Below are 14,611 nucleotides of genomic sequence, written 5' to 3'. Positions count from 1 at the left end.
ATTTTTTTCGTGCGCACGAGATACATGTCTAAAAAAACAAATTAAAAAAAATAAAATCAAATTATTATTATTATTTTTTATAACTTTATAAAAAGTTTCTTGTGCGCACGAGATACATGTCTAAAAAAAAATACAAAAATTATAACTTTTTAAAATTTTTTATAGCTTTATAAAAAGTTTCTCGTGCGCACGAGATACATGTCTGAAAAAACAAACAAAAAAACCTAAATAATATAATTATTTTTTTTTTTTATAACTTTATAAAAAGTTTCTCGTGCGCACGAGAAAGTTTCTTCTGCGAACGAGATACATGTCTAAAAAAATAAAATTGAATAAAAATAAAATGTAAAAAAAATTCTCCCATGTCCCCTTAGGGGCTCCGTATTTAATCTCACAAATCGGTGCATTTTAAACTTATTGCGCCAATTAAGGTAAATGTATTTCTTTTCCTGCAAAAAAAAAAAAAAAAGGGAGAATACAATATTAAAAAAGGGAGAAATACTAATAAAAGCAACAATATCAGTAATATTAATTAAAAAAAAAAGCTGTTTCAATGTTTAAATATAAGCATTGATTCTTAAAAAAAATCGAATTAAAAAAAAAAAGTACTTAAAAATATACTTTTAAATTGATTTAGTATGGGAATAAATACAAATTTCAATTTGGATAATACTGTACATACGTAAGTAAACAATATTACTATATACTTGTAAAAAAAAAACACGTAAAATATACTGGTATCAATAGTATCAATTTTTGGGTCGATCCGACTAGTACAGATGTGCTATTTGTTTACCTTTGAATTAGCTTTTTTGGACACTTTTTATACATACGTAATCTATAATGAATTAATATTTTTGGGGATTATTGGGCTGGAATGTAAGACAAAACAAAAGGAGAGGATGTTAAGATAAGATAAGATAAGATAAGGGGATGGAGGAAAGCAGATGATGGGAGGGGGAAGAAGAGGAGGAGGAGGAGGAGGAGGAGCAGAAGGGAGGAAGGCTGTCGGGGTGTCGAGCAGCCAGGAGGACTCAGTCGGTAGCAGCGGACGAAGCGGGACAATGGACGGAGCAAACACCGCCGGATAGAACGGTAAGGCTACCCGAACGAGGCGTGCGTCCGACGGCGTGACGGCTGCCCGACGAGGAGCCATATTGTCCGCGAAGACGGTGGGGGGAAGGAAGGAAGGAAGGAAGCGACGCGGCTGAGCGGGGCCTGTGGCTCCTCTCTGAGCCCGCCTCCTGGCTGCTCCTAACCCGGCGCCGGTGACACGTTATTACTCCTCGTTTATGCTCTATAACAGCCATATTCTCCCTCTATTCTCGCCCTCTTCGGCGCACGTTTATGGGATGCCAGGGCATTTATTGACGCGTTTCGACACAATGAATACAGCCGATTTGTGATCAATATAATAGGCAACTCAATCCCGGTGTTTTTTTTAGCGTGGCGTCTTGATAATCGACGTCAAAGTGGGAGTATGGAGTTTTTCAATGGGAGTTCGTAGCGTGCAGCAGCAGCAGATGCTCCCAGTGTGTGTGAACACACCGCACAAGGCCAGCAGGCCTGCGAGTTTTCCTGCACTTAAACACGGACTGTGGAATAGATGGACGCATTGTGTTTTCCATAATGCGTCCTCTGTTTCATGCTGTGCAGGCAGCATATTCAAAGACAGATGATACATTTGGCTTTGACCCCCATGCTGTCAGCTTGCGTCACGCTTCAGTATCTTAGGCTGCCTTTACAGTCCAGTCCAGTCCAGTCCTTGTGGTCTTCAAGGTTTTCCTGGCCAGGGACCCCCAAACTGCGAGAAGGAAGCCCCTATTTATATATCTTGCATGAAATCATGATTTCATTGTACATTAAGTTGATTCTAAAGGTACCTTGTTATTGTGCTATACTATCCATTTTCTACCGCTTGTCCCTTTTGGGGTGACGGGGGGGTGCTGGAGCCTATCTCAGCTGCCTTCGGGCGGAAGGCGGGGTAATAATAATAATAATAATAGATTTTATTTGTAAAAAAAACACTTTACATTGAGTAAACAACCTCAAAGTACTGCAGTGTATTAAAAAAATAAAAATAAAAACTAGAACCGCCAAATAGCTAGAACTAGTATGCATACCGCATTTTTCGGAGTATAAATCGCTCCGGAGTATAAGTCGCACCGGCCGAAAATGCATAATAAAGAAGGAAAAAAACATATATAAGTCGCACTGGAGTATAAGTCACATTTTTGGGGGAAATGTATTTGATAAAAGCCAACACCAAGAATAGACATTTGAAAGGCAATTTAAAATAAATAAAGAATAGTGAACAACAGGCTGAATAAGTGTACGTTATATGAGGCATAAATAACCAACTGAGAACGTGCCTGGTATGTTAACGTAACATATTATGGTAAGAGTCATTCAAGTAACTATAACATATAGAACATGCTATACGTTTACCAAACAATCTGTCACTCCTAATCGCTAAATCCCATGAAATCTTATACGTCTAGTCTCTTACGTGAATGAGCTAAATAATATGATTTGATATTTTACGGTAATGCGTTAATAATTTCACACATAAGTCGCTCCTGAGTATAAGTCGCACCCCCGGCCAAACTATGAAAAAAACTGCGACTTAAAGTCCGAAAAATACGGTAGTATGCATATATCTAAAAAGAAAAAGGCTTTTTTTTTAAAAGGAAGGGTTTTTAAGCCTTTTTTAAAAGCATGCACAGTCTGTGGTACCCTCAGGTGGTCAGGGAGAGCGTTCCACAGACTGGGAGTGGCGGTGCAGAAAGCCCGGTCTCCCATTGTTGGTAGCTTTGCTGGAGCCTATCTCAGCTGCAATTGGGCGGAAGGCGGGGTAATAATAATAATAATAATAATAATAGATTTTATTTCTAAAAAACACTTTACATTGAGTAAACAACCTCAAAGTGCTACAGTGTATTAAAAAAATAAAAAGATAATAAAAAATAAATAAAAATAAAAACTAGAACTGCCAAATAGATATAACTAGTATGCATATATCTAAAAAAAAGGCTTTTTTAAAAAGGGTTTTTTTTCACAGTCTGTGGTGCACTCAGGTGGTCAGGGAGAGCGTTCCACAGACTGGGAGCGGCAGAGCAGAAAGCCCGGTCTCCCATTGTTCGTAGCTTTGTCCTCGGAGGTTGGAGGAGGTTACACCCTCGACAAGTCGCCGCCTCATCACAGATATTCAAATAACAGTATCGTGCCGCTAATAGCTAGCTGACAACTATATAGCCAATCGCCATCTGACAACCAGAGCGCTAATCGTTAGCTGACAAGTAAAGCTCTAATCGGTAGCTGACCACTAGGGTGTTAATAGCTAGCTGGCAACTGGAGCTATAATCGCTAGCTGGCAATTAGAGCGCTAATCGCTTGCTGGCAACTAGCTCACTAATCACTAGCTGACAGCTGGAGCATGAATCGCTAGCTAGCAACAAGAGCGCTAATTGCTAGCTAACAACCAGCACGACATTGGCTATCTGAGAGGTAGGGCATTAATCGCTAGCTGACAACTAGAGCGCTAATCGATAGCTAGCAACTAGAGCGCTAATTGCCATTTGACAACCAGGACGTTAATCGCTAGCTGGCAATTAGAGCGTTAATCGCTTGCTGGCAACTAGCTCACTAATCACTAGCTGACAACTGGAGCGTAAATCGCTAGCTAGCAACTAGAGCGCTAATTGCTAGCTAACGACCAGCACACCAATGACTAGTTGACAACTAGGGGCGTTAAGCGCAAGCTGGCAACCAGAACAATAATTGTTAGCTGGTTACTAAAACTCTTAATTTCTAGCTGGCATCTAGCGCGCTAATCGCTAGCCAAGCTAGAGCTTACAACTAAAGTGCTAGTTGCTAGCCGACAACCAGCACGCCAATGGCTATCTGACAGCTATGGCGTTAATCCCTGGCTGGCAGCTACAGCGCTAATCGCTTGCTGGCAACTAGAAGGCTAACCACTAGCTGACAACTACAGCGCTAATCGCTGGCTAGCAACTACAGTGATGATCGCTAGCTTACAACAAAAGCGCTAGTCGCTCGCTGACAACCAGCACGTCAATGGCTATCTGACAGCTAGGGCGTTAATCGTTTGCTGGCAACTAGCTCACTAATCACTAGCTGACAACTGGAGCGTGAATCCCTAGTTAGCAACTATAGCGCTAATTGCTAGCTAACGACCAGCACACCAATGGCTAGCTGACAACGAGGGGCGTTAAGCGCAAGCTGGCAACTAGAGCGATCATTTTTAGCTGGTTACTAGAACTCTAATTTGTAGCTAGCATCTAGAGCGCTAATCGCTAGCTTAGCTAGAGCTTACAACTAAAGTGCTAGTCGCTAGCCGACAACCAGCATGCCAATGGCTATATGACAGCTAGGGTGTTAATCGCTAGCTGACAACTAGAGCGCTAATCACTAGCTGACAACAAGAGCACTAATCGATAGCTAGCACCTAGAGCGTTAATCGATAGCTTGCAACTAGAGCGCTAATTGCTATTTGACAACTAGGGCGTTAATCGCTAGCTGGCAACTGGAGGGATAATTGTTAACTGGTTACTAGAGCGCTAATTGCTAGCTTACAACTAAATTGCTGGTCGCTAGCTGACAACCAGCACGCCAATGGCTATATGACAGCTAGCGCGTTAATCGCTAGCTGGCAACTACAGCGCTAATCGTTTGCTGGCAACTAGAAGGCTAATCCCTAGCAGACAACTACAGCGATAATCGCTGGTTAGCAGCTAGAGTGATAATCGCTACCTTACAACAAAAGCGCTAGTCGCTAGCTGACAACCGGCACGCCAATGGCTATCTGACAGCTAGGGTGTTAATCGCTAGATATATATATATATATATATATATATGTATTTTGCCGATATTCCGATATTGTCCAACTCTGAATTACCGATTCCGATATCAACCGATACCAAGATATACAGTTGTGGAATTAACACATTATTATGCCTAATTTTGTTGTGCTGTTTTTAATATGCCTCAAAACAGCAGCTTGGAATTTGGAACATGCTCTCCCTGAGAGAGCATGAGGAGGTTGAGGTGGGCGGGGTTGAGGTGGGTGCGGGGGGGCTTAGGGGGTACCGGGGGTGTATATTGTAGCTTCCCAGAAGAGTTAGTGCTGCAAGGGGTTCTGGGTATTTGTTCTGTTGTGTTTATGTTGTGTTACGGTGCGGATGTTCTCTCGAATGTGTTTGTCATTCTTGTTTGGTGTGGGTTCACAGTGTGGCGCATATTTGTAACAGTGTTAAAGTTGTTTATACAGCCACCTGTATGGCTGTTGACCAAATATGCATTGCATTCACTTGTGTGTGTGTGTAAAAGCCGCATATATTATGTGACTGGGCCGGCACGCTGTTTGTATGGAGGAAAAGCGGACGTGAGACAGGTTGTAGAGGACGCTAAAGGCAGTACCTTTAAGGCACGACCCCAATATTGTTGTCTGGGTGAAAATCGGGAGAATGGTTGCCCCGCGAGATTTTCGGAAGGGGCACTGAAATTCGGGAGTCTCCCGGGAAAATCGGGAGGTTGTAACTGATACCGATAATTTCCGATATTACATTTTAAAGCATTTATCGGCCGATAATATCGAACATCTCTATTTATTACGTTGTAATATTCATGTGAAGATGTCGAAAATCCACTTATTTATGTTTATATACTCAGACATGAATTAGATCGCTGCATAGCCAGGTAAAATCCGCACTGTTAAAATATCTAAAACAGGCTTCCGTGTCATACCAGTGCACAGTTGCAGGGGGGTGCAAAACTCCATGGGAATGCACATTTCCTCAGAAGAAAATTAATGTATAATTAACACCTGAGCAACTGGCCCAAAATGACATTTTCTAACCCATAATACTGTACATGACAAGAACATGTTATGTTACCTTTTAGTGGTTTAATACAGTGGTCCCCAACCACCGGGCCGCGGCCCGGTACCGGTCCGTGGATCGATTGGTACCGGGCCGCACAAGACATTAAAAAAAAAAAAAATATATATATATATATATATATATGTATATATATATATATATATATATATATATATATATATATATATATTTTAAATTTATTTCTGGTTCCTACATTATATATCAATATAGATCAATACAGTTTCAGTTTGCAGGGATACAGTCCGTAAGCACATGTGATTGTATTTTTTTATGACAAAAAAAAACAAAACAAACAAAAAAAAAACCCGGTCCATGGGACAAATTTTCAAGCGTTGACCGGTCCGCAGCTACAAAAAGGTTGGGGACCACTGGTTTAATATATACATTTTTTTTTTTTAAATAACCATATTTTTTACAAATACTATTTATACTGAGTAAAAATTGTTCATCTGCCTTGTCGCGACTGTCTCATACACACGTGCACTAGACTCGTACATTGTCATCACCGTCATCGGCGGTCACTCGAACGAGTATGACGATCCTCCTGGTAGGGGTGTATCCCTTTATGGAGGATGCCTGTTCGTGACTTTGTTTTACGTATATATCAATATAGATCAATACAGTCTGCAGGGATACAGTCCGTAAGCACACATGATTGTATTTTTTTATGACAAAAAAAAACAAAACAAACAAAAAAAAAACCGGTCCGTGGGACAAATTTTCCGCAGTTACAAAATGGTTGGGGACCACTGGTTTAATATATAATTTTTTTTAAAATAACCATATTTTTTACAAATACTATTTATACTGAGTAAAAATTGTTCATCTGCCTTGTCGCGACTGTCTCATACACACGTGCACTAGACTCGTACATTGTCATCACCGTCATCGGCGGTCACTCGAACGAGTATGACGATCCTCCTGGTAGGAGTGTATCCCTTTATGGAGGATGCTTGTGCGTGACTTTGTTTTACGTGGGGAGACCATACTTGCCAACCATCCCGATTTTCCCAGGAGACTCCAGAATTTCAGTGCCCCTCCCGAAAATCTCCCGGGGCAACCATTCTCCCGAATTTCTCCCGATTTCCACCCGGACAACAATATTGGGGGCGTGCCTTAAAGGCACTGTCTTTAGCGTCCTCTACAACCTGTCATCACGTTCCGCTTTTCCTCCATACAAACAGCGTGCCGGCCCAGTCACATAATATATGCGGCTTTTATGCACACATAAGTGAATGTAAAGCATACTTGATCAACAGCCATACAGGTCACACTGAGGGTGGCCGTATAAACAAATTTACACTGTTACAAATATGCGCCACACTGTGAACCCACACCAAACAAGAATGACAAACACATTTCGGGAGAACATTCGCAACGTAACACAACATAAACACAACAGAACAAGTACCCAGAACCCCTTGCAGCACTAACTCTTCCGGGACGCTACAATATACACCCCCCGCTACCACCAAACCCCTCCGCCCCAACCTCGCCCACCTCAACCCCCCCCCCCCCCCCCCCCCACCCCCCCCCCACCCATCTCCCGAATTTGGAGGTCTCAAGGTTGGCAAGTATGGGGGAGACTGGTGCACAGACAGTCACCACACGATCCTTGACAGAATCGGGTCAGGGTCCAGTGGCATGGAGTCCAAGACGATTGGGGACCCTTTTCTGCTGAAGCCTTCTCCCGCCATCGCAGCCGTTGTGGTAGTTCTTAAAGGGGTACATTATCACAATTTCAGAATTATTAAAACCATTAAAAATCAGTTCCCAGTGGCTTATTATTTTTCGAAGTTTTTTTCAAAATTTTGCCCATCACGCAATATCCCTAAAAAAAGCTTCAAAGTGCCTGATTTTAACCATCGTTATATACACCTGTCCATTTTCCTGTGACGTCACATAGTGAAGCCAACACAAACAAACATGGCGGAAAGAACAGCAAGCTATAGCGACATTAGCTCGGATTCAGACTCGGATCTCAGCGGCTTAAGCGATTCAACAGATTATGTATTGAATGTATTGAAACGGATGGTTGTAGTGTGGAGGCAGGTAGCGAAAACGAAATTGAAGAAGAAACTGAAGCTATTGAGCCATATCGGTTTGAACCGTATGCAAGCGAAACCGACGAAAACGACACGACAGCCAGCGACACGGGAGAAAGCGAGGACGAATTCGGCGATCGCCTTCTAACCAACGATTGGTATGTGTTTGTTTGGCATTAAAGGAAACTAACAACTATGAACTAGGTTTACAGCATATGAAATACATTTGGCAACAACATGCACTTTGAGAGTGCAGACAGCCCAATTTTCAGCAATTAATATATTCTGTAGACATACCCTCATGTCAGCAGGCCAGGGAAGCTAGGGTCGATATTCTTCTCTTGATCATCTTCGGGACGGTGTGAGCCAAGACATCCAGGGGGTTTAGCTCGCTCGTCTGCGGGAACAAACGGCCGTCATTGCTTGCCGTGCTACCGAGGGCCTTTGTCCCTGAATTGCTCACACACTCCGGCAGATTCAATGGGGGTCTGGCGGCAGATTTCTTTGACTTTATCGTTGGAAATGCATCTGCTTTGAGTGTCGCAGGATATCCACACATTCTTGCCATCTCTGTCGTAGCATAGCTTTCATCGGTAAAGTGTGCGGAACAAACGTCCAATTTCTTGCCACTTTCGCATCTTTGGGCCACTGGTGCAACTTGAATCCGTCCCTGTTCGTGTTGTTACACCTTCCGACAACACACCGACGAGGCATGATGTCTCCAAGGTACGGAAAACAGTCGAAAAAACGGAAAATAACAGCTGATTTGACTCTGTGTTTGAGAAAATGGTGGATTGCTTCCCGATGTGATGCCACGTTGTGATGTCATCGCTCCGAGAGCGAATATTAGAAAGGCGTTTAATTCGCCAAAATTCACCTATTTAAAGTTCGGAAATCGGTTAAAAAAATATATGGTCTTTTTTCTGCAACATCAAGGTATATATTGACGCTTACATAGGTCTGGTGATAATGTTCCCCTTTAAATCTACTGTCTTCCGCCTGCTCCGCTGTTGAGGTCTAGGGGGCAGTCAGGTACTAAGCCTTTGCCAAGGGCCACCTGGGGTAACAGTAGTGGGGACGGCGTGGCGCAGTTGGGAGAGTGGCCGTGCCAGCAACCTGAGGGTTCCTGGTTCGATCCCCACCTTCTACCAACCTTTTCACGTCCGTTGTGTCCTTGAGCAAGACACTTCACCCTTGCTCCTGATGGTTCCTGGTTAGGGCCTTGCATGGCAGCTCCCGCCACCAGTGTGTGAATGTGTGTGTGAATGGGTGAATGTGGAAATAGTGTCAAAGCGCTTTGAGTACCTTGAAGGTAGAAAAGCGCTATACAAGTATAACCCATTTACCATTCATTTAGTAAAGGGATTAACCTCCTAGTACCTCAAGACCCCATAGAGCAGCCTCCACTGCCGGATGCACTTTAACGTCATGCCCAGGACATGTTGTACCGGTACTAATAAAGTACTGTGGTACTATTACATTCAAAACAGTACTATACTGCTTCTGAAAAACACAGTTGTTTTTTTCCCGGACATGACCGCACAACGTCGTGACATTGCTGGCAATATGAACAGACGCGCGTAGTGGCCTAGTACCTACTCAGTGGCCTAGTGGTTAGAGTGTCCGCCCTGAGATCGGTAGGTTGTGAGTTCAAACCCCGGCCGAGTCATACCAAAGACTATAAAAATGGGACCCATTACCTCCCTGCTTGGCACTCAGCATCAAGGGTTGGAATTGGGGGTTAAATCACCAAAAATGATTCCCGGGCGCGGCCACCGCTGCTGCCCACTGCTCCCCTCACCTCCCAGGGGGTGATCAAGGGTGATGGGTCAAATGCAGAGAATAATCTCGCCACACCTAGTGTGTGTGTGACAATCATTGGTACTTTAACTTTTAACTTTATTAGGCAACGCACACGCACGGAGCACTTACAAGCAGAAACAGTGTGGAGATCGAAAAGGGAGAATGGACGCATTTTGACTTCAAAACTAACGATACAGCTATAAACACTGAAGCGCCGGTCTGCAAGAGGTTTGTAGCTCTTGCTCTTGATAGCCATTAGCGAGCTAGCGGCTAACGTCTATCCGCAGTCGGCAGTGATTTAGCGACTTCTAAATCACTAATCCCCGTCTCCATGGCGACAAATAAAGTAAGTTTCTTACAAGTATCATCCCTGCAGGACGAGGAATAGCTAAACATGCTTCACTACACACCGTAGGAGGATACAATAGCTCACTGCTAACAGCAAGCTAGCTCTCCTCAATGCAAACAAATGCCATGGGTGGATCTACACTAGGGCTGCAACAACTAATCGATTAAAATCGATTATAAAAATAGTTGGCGATTAATTTAGTCATCGATTCGTTGGATCTATGCTATGTGCATGCGCAGAGGCAATGTTATATATATATTTTTTAAGTTTTTTATTTTATTTTTTATAAACCTTTATTTATAAACTGCAACATGTATAAACAGCTGAGAAACAATAATCAAAATAAGTATGGTGCCAGTATGCTGTTTTTTTTCAATAAAACACTGGAAAGGATAGAAATGTAGTTTGCCTCTTTTATCCGATTATTAATCGATTAATCAAAGTAATAATCGACAGATTAATCGATGATCAAATTAATCGTTAGTTGAAGCCCTATTATACACAGACATCGACTGTAACGATACCAAGTACAAGAGCCGTACAGAGTCCATAGTACAATGATTCAATGATTGATATTTATTATTATCATAAAATATTTTGTCTTTTTTATTGTTTATAAACCCATTAAATACGTCCCTGGACACAGAAGGACTTTAATTATGACCAATGTATGATCCTGTAACTACTTGGTATCGGATTGATAGCAAAATATGTAGCATCACCCAAAACTTATGTTAAGTATCAAACAACAGAAGAATAAGTGATTATTACATTTTAACAGAAGTGTAGATAGAACATGTTAAAAGAGAAAGTAAGCAGATATTAACAGTAAATGAACAAGTAGATTAATAATCCATCATAATGTTGACAAAATAATAGAATGACAAATGACACAATGTTACTGCATATGTCAGCAGACAATCAGGAGCCTTTGTTTGTTTACTACTAAAAGTGAAGTGAATGATATTTATATAGCGCTTTTCTCTAGTGACTCATAGCGCTTTACATAGTCAAACCCAATATCTAAGTTACATTTAAACCAGTGTGGGTGGCACTGGGAGCAGGTGGGTAAAGTGTCTTGCCCAAGGACACAATGGCAGTGACTAAAAGACAAGTTGTCTCGTATGTTCACTATTTTACTGAATGACAAAATTATTCTTTAATTGCAATAAGCAACATATTAAAATAAAGCCAATAATGACATTTTGTTGTGGTCCCCTTTATTTAGAAAAGTATCGAAAGTATCGAAATACATTTTGGTACCGGTTCCGCCCGGAAAAACACGAGTGATGACGTCACGGCTATCGTCGACAAATATAATGTTATTGTTATTGTCGACTAATCGTTGGAGCCCTAATGGACACAACCTTTTGTTATTCAAGTGTGAGGCATGATTTATAACCCAGCACAAACTTTTACCAACTCGCCACACAGGCAGTGTCTTTTGCTGTGTTTGTGAATATATTAGGGGTGTAACGGTACGTGTGTTTGTATTGAACCGTTTCGGTACGGGGGGTTCGGTTCGGAGGTGTACCGAACGAGTTTCTACACGAACATATTAAGTAGCCGCCTGTCTCTGTCAGTACTCTACACAGCACCCAGCATTGTCCCACCCACACAACCATCTGATTGGTTACACACAGAGCGGTAACAGCCAATCAGCAGTGCATATTCAGAGCTGTAACAGCCAATCAGCAGTGCGTATTCAGAGCGCAGTAGTCAGTGCTTAGCGTTTAGCAGGTAATCATCAGGCTGCGGACTCTCCCCAAATTATAATAAACACCTCCCAGTCAACTACTAGTAACATCACTATGAGCCCGTTGACCTTCTAGAAACAAACGGCAGCTCAGCTCGCTCGCAGTCCTGGCTTGAGGTGAAGGCTAATTTGCTATTAGCGTAACGTTAGCTCATTTTGCGGTGTGTGTGTGTGTGTGTGTGTTACGGACAGCAAAGCCCTGTCTGTCTGTTATTTCACTTGACCTTTTTCTGTGTTGATTGAGCTGTGTTGAAGCAGCAAAAAAGGACATTATGTTAAATGAAGAGTTTCTGTCTCTGATAGTTGATATAATAATGTAACTGCATCATTAAGCCTACATGAACTCCATGGTGTTCAGGGATGAATAGTCTCTCCTATTGCTATTGTACCATTTTTTCAGCTATAGTTACATTAATCAATAGTAATACAGCAGCCTAGTTTTGAATGGCAGGGTCCCTGCTATCACATGTTGATAAAAATATAACATTTACATAATAAAAATCAACTACAGGCTTCCCAAATGCTGTAATAAATTAAGCATGATGAGTCGATTGTAGCTGAGATAGGCTCCAGTGACCCCGAAGGGAATAAGCGGTAGAAAATGGATGGATAGATGGATGGAGTTGACTTGAAACTGTTTAATGTTGCACTTTTTATATGTAGAAGAAAAGTTTTGTCATTTTATTTAATCTTAGCAACAACTTGAGGCAGTTTAATGTTGATTAACGTGGGCAGAAGTATTATAGTGTTCCCAATGTTAAAAGGATAAAGCCATTGTTTACAAATTTGGTAAATAAATAACCAATAAATTTATATTTTGTTGTTTTCTTACTGTACCGAAAATGAACCGAACTGTGACCTCTAAACCGAGGTACGTACCGAACTGAAATTTTTGTGTACCGTTACACCCCTAGAATATACGCAAGCGCCTGTGTAAATATTTCATGCTTCAATGTGTACAGCTGCGCCCAAAATATGTACAAAATTTAATCCGTCACAAAATTATGTGGGTGTGTCTTATCAAATAGGTGCTCTCCCCAGCCCGGAAATTACGGTAGTTACCTCTCGGTAATCAATGTGCAGTGTTATTAAAAGTAGTTCCTCGGTGTTACCTTTTATAATAACGACGACGGCATGTAAATGGAGTGTTGTTGATGGTTTTTGCATGTTTTTTTAGAGGGCTTAGTAGGCTGATTAGATGCATTATTAGCTGTTCAATACGAGCCATATTTTATCATTTAGATTACACATAAAAGAGGAGGGATTGTGGATGATAGGCAACATTTCAATAAAGTGCAGTTCCCTTTTAAGGTTGCAAACAACCCCTTTTACAAAAACTTTTACCTATTTAAATTCCAGAACAGTCAGATTATATCAGACGTGTCAAAATCGTAGTTATGGTTCGCTTGTTACAGTGAATAATATATGAATATAAATGTATAAGAATTACATAATTGCCTCTGCATTTGACTGTTTTTTTTATGTACGCTGTAAAAAAACAAATCTTAAGATTTGACTGTAAAAAAACTGGCAGCTCAGTCACCAGAAAATATTTGTATGAATATTTGTAAAAATATTTATAAAATTTAGAAATGACAAATTACTGTAAATTGAATCAGGGTATCCTAACCATTTTCGACCGCGGGGCCCATTCTTTCCACTACAGAGGGCCCCAGGGCCCACTCAAATATTAACACTGAATTAAGTCATCTTACTCTTGATTTTAATGGTATTCAATGGTATATCTAATCTATATGGAATAAATCTTTTCAAATGATATGAAAGCATGCGTTAATATCAAAGATTATTATCAAGGCTTAAGTCAGGCTTATTACAAAAATAAATAATGATCAAATACACTGCAAAAGAAGGGACTCATAAAAACTGATAACAGTAATAATGATATAATAATTAATTAATAATAAAAAATAACTATATGTTTCTTACATAAACTGTCGATATATTTAAAATGCGCATTTTAAAACAGCTTCAGCAATTTTTTCGCAATTTTTGCGCTTAAATGCCTACTGAAATGCGGTTTTCCTATTTAAACGGGGATAGCAGGTCCATTCTATGTGTCATACTTGATCATTTCGCGATATTGCCATATTTTTGCTGAAAGGATTTAGTAGAGAATATCGACGATAAAGTTCGCAACTTTTGTTCGCTGATAAAAAAGCCTGGCCTGTGCCGGAAGTAGCAGACGAGTAGCGTGACGTCACAGGTTGTGGAGCTCCTCACATCCGCACATTGTTTACAATCATGGCCACCAGCAGCGAGAGCGATTCGGACCGAGAAAGCGACGATTTCCCCATTAATTTGAGAGAGGATGAAAGATTCGTGGATGAGGAAAGTGAGAGTGAAGGACTAGAGGGCAGTGGGAGCGATTCAGATAGGGAAGATGCTGTGAGAGGCGGGTGGGACCTGATATTCAGCTGGGAATGACTAAAACAGTAAATAAACACAAGACATATTTATACTCTATTAGCCACAACACAACCAGGCTTTTATTTAATATGCCACAAATTAATCCCGCATAACAAACACCTCCCCCCTCCCATCCATATAACCCGCCAATACAACTCAAACACCTGCTCAACACACTCAATCCCACAGCCCAAAGTACCGTTCACCTCCCCAAAGTTCATACAGCACATATATTTCCCCAAAGTCCCCAAAGTTACGTACGTGACATGCACATAGCGGCACGCACGTACGGGCAAGCGATCAAATGTTT

General features: G+C 41.3%; 1 protein-coding gene across 4 annotated transcripts in view; it reads left to right on the top strand.

Moving 5' to 3' along the window:
* The window catches only part of LOC133615244 (neurabin-2-like), a 137,140-nt gene that overhangs the window by 12,128 nt on the left and 110,401 nt on the right, over window positions 1-14,611 (top strand). For 2 of the 4 annotated variants that reach the window (XM_061973692.2, XM_061973689.2), the window contains exon 1: window positions 1,003-1,095. The exons of the other annotated variants lie outside the window; for them this stretch is intronic. The gene's annotated coding sequence lies outside the window, so the exon portion shown is untranslated. Of the gene's footprint in view, window positions 1-1,002; window positions 1,096-14,611 lie in introns of those variants that run through there. 4 annotated transcript variants of the gene reach the window in all.

This window comes from Nerophis lumbriciformis, linkage group LG22, assembly GCF_033978685.3.
Source record: "Nerophis lumbriciformis linkage group LG22, RoL_Nlum_v2.1, whole genome shotgun sequence".
Lineage (NCBI taxonomy): Eukaryota > Metazoa > Chordata > Actinopteri > Syngnathiformes > Syngnathidae > Nerophis > Nerophis lumbriciformis.
The sequence above is the reverse complement of the archived record's forward strand: the minus strand, read 5'-3'. Positions and strand labels throughout refer to the sequence as shown.